This window comes from Rattus rattus, chromosome 1 (genome assembly GCF_011064425.1).
Source record: "Rattus rattus isolate New Zealand chromosome 1, Rrattus_CSIRO_v1, whole genome shotgun sequence".
Classification (NCBI taxonomy): domain Eukaryota; kingdom Metazoa; phylum Chordata; class Mammalia; order Rodentia; family Muridae; genus Rattus; species Rattus rattus.
In genome coordinates this window covers 40,267,083-40,269,992 of record NC_046154.1, presented here as the reverse complement: position 1 = coordinate 40,269,992, position 2,910 = coordinate 40,267,083, and positions in this window count along the sequence as shown.

Sequence of the window (2,910 nt, the reverse complement as noted above, 5' to 3'; positions counted from 1 at the left end):
GTAGAAGGATCAGGAATTCAAGATCATTTTTGGCTACATAAAGTGGAAAGCTAAGCTGAGCTATATGAGACTGTCTCAAAAAAAAATCAAACAAGGGGCTGGGGATTTAGCTCAGTGGTAGAGCGCTTACCTAGGAAACGCACTGTTCTCCCCAGTCAAAAAAAAAAAGAACAAAAAAAAAAAAAAAAAAAAAAAAAAAAATCAAACAAAAGGCATGGTGGCATACACCTTTAATCTCAGTGCTCAGGAGGCAGAGGCAGGGGGATCTCTGACTTTAAGGCCAGATTGAGCTATATAGCAAGTTCCAGGTCAGCCAGGGCTATGTATTGAGACACTGTCTCACTCCACCCCACGCCTCCACCCTGAAAAAAAAAAAACCCAACAACAAAACAAAACTTATTTTGGAATCTGAGGGTATGGGTAGGTTGCAGAATTACTAAACAAAAATGTCAGGCATGGTAGTGCATTATGTTAATTACAACAGTCAAAGGCAGAGGAAGGTGGATTTTTTTTTTTTAATTCAAGTCCAGCCAGAGCTGCAGAGTGAGACCCTGTCTCAAACAAAACAGTTTTTAAGAAAGGGAGCTAGAAAATTGATTCAGTGTTAAACAGAGCTAGTTGCTCTTGTGAAAATCTGGGTTTGAGTTCCAACACCCACATATTAGCTTACAAATGTCTGTAACTCATCTGTTAAGAACACTTGTAACTTCCAGAGGACTGGAGTTTGGTTCCTAGCATTTATACCTATTACAACTATCTGTAATCCCAGCTCCAGGCCAATCATTTTCTCTTACCTTTGTTTCAGTGTACTCACAATCACAAATCTATATTTGTATACATAATTTAAAAGATCAAAGATTTTTTTTTTGAGGCAAGATCTCACTCTGAGAAGCCTTGGCTGTCCTGGAATTCCCCACAGAGATTAGGCTGCCTCAACAGCCTCTGCCTTTGGAATGCTGAAGAAGATGTTTGTGAGCACACTGGCTTTTTTTTTTTTTTGGTTCTTTTTTTCAGAGCTGGGGACCGAACCCAGGGCCTTGCGCTTCCTAGGCAAGCGCTCTACCACTAAGCTAAATCCCCAACCCCAGCACACTGGATTTTTAAACAAGTCGTTATTATTAATGTTATTGTGGTTATTAGGTTTCTCTGTGTATCCCTGGCTATCCTGGAACCAGCTCTGTAAACCATGCTGGGTTTGAACTCAGGGAAACCAATCTGCCTCTGCCTCCTGAGTGCTAAGATTAAATGTGTGTGCTAGGGCTGAAGAGACGGCTTATCCATTAAAGAGCACCGGCTATTCTTCGAGAATATGACAGCTCACAAACTATCTGTAATTCCTGTTCCAAGGGATTAGACACCCTCACACAGACATACGTGTAGGCAAGATACCAATGTACAACAAATACAATAAATTATAAAGATGTGTGCCGGGTTGGGGATTTAGCTCAGTGGTAGAGCACTTGCCTAGCAAGCGTTTAAGGCCCTGGGTTCGGTCCCCAGCTCCAAAAAAAAAAAAGGGAAAAAGAGAAAAAAAAAAGAAAAAAAAAGATGTGTGCCACCATGCTCCAAAAAAAGTTATTTTTTAAAAGAATCCAATTATTTCTATTTATTCATTTTTAGACTTTTTTCATTTTGTGTGAGTAAATGCTTTACTCACATTCATATCTGTGTACCACATCATGCATGTGCCTGGTGCCTAACGAAGTGGTGAGCCTACTTGCGGGTCCTGGGAATTGAAACACGGTTCTTTGCAAAAATAACAAGTGCTCTTAACTTCTAAACTAACTTTCCAGCCACACTTACTTTTATTTAATCTGTATGAGTGTTTACTTGCATACATGTATGTGTATTGTGTGTATGCCTAGTGCTTCTGGAGGTCAGAGGAAGGGATTGAATGAATGCCCTGGAACTGGAGTTACAAAGGGTTGTAAAACAATATGTGTGTGGTAGTGGTCACCTGTAATCCCAGCATTTGCAATCAGTCAGGCAGATTTCTGTGGGTTAGAGGTTAACCAGTCTAAATAGTAAGTTTCAGGCTAGCCAGGGATATACTGTGAGTCCCTGTCTAATATATATGAAAGAAAAAAATAGACAGCTAAAATGTTTAAAGTGTTTTATGTCTTTTTTTTCCCCCCCTGGAGCTGAGGACCCAACCCAGGGCCTTGTGCTTGCTGGGTAAGTGCTCTACCACTGAACTAAATCCCCATCCACTAAAGTGTTTTAAGTATAGGATTTAGATCAACAACTTGGAAGTGGGTAGAGTAAGATGATGGCATCAACGGATTGGATCAGTCAAAGGGGGTGGATCTAAACACTCACATCCCTTTGCTCCTCTGAGTTTTGAATCAAGCGCGTTAGTTTATCTGTAGCCAATCCTAGAGCAGTATCTTCCTTCGTCAGTAGTTGCTGAGGCCCAGAGCCACGCGTCTCTCTGGTCAGTTCTAGCCGTTGCTGCTGTACTCGTGCCCAGCTCTTGCGTTTCCATCCGTTAAGACTGAGAGGGCATAGGGAAGACCTGTCACCTTCTCGGGTATCCCCGTCAGAAAGAAACCCTCGGGACTACTTTTTCCACAGTCGCAGAGACTCACTGGTTCCACTTAATTGTGGAATCTCTAGGCTGGCTCCCATTCAGAAGTTGTAGTACCGAGATTTTGGTGCTTCTAACACGACTAGCCACAGAAGCAGGAAGTTGTTTGATTTTTGTTTTCTTTTTTCTTTCTATCTTACTTTCTTTTTCTTTTTTCTTTTTTAAGGAAAAACGGGCCAGGGCGGGAAGATAACCAAACGGGAAGGGATAAGGGGCTGTGTGTCCTTGTGACAGAAAGGTGTTGAATGCTAGCCCTTTAAACACGAGGGGGAGGATCCGGAAGTGGATGGGCGGGGCAAGGGGCTCTGGTATATAAGAGGGCC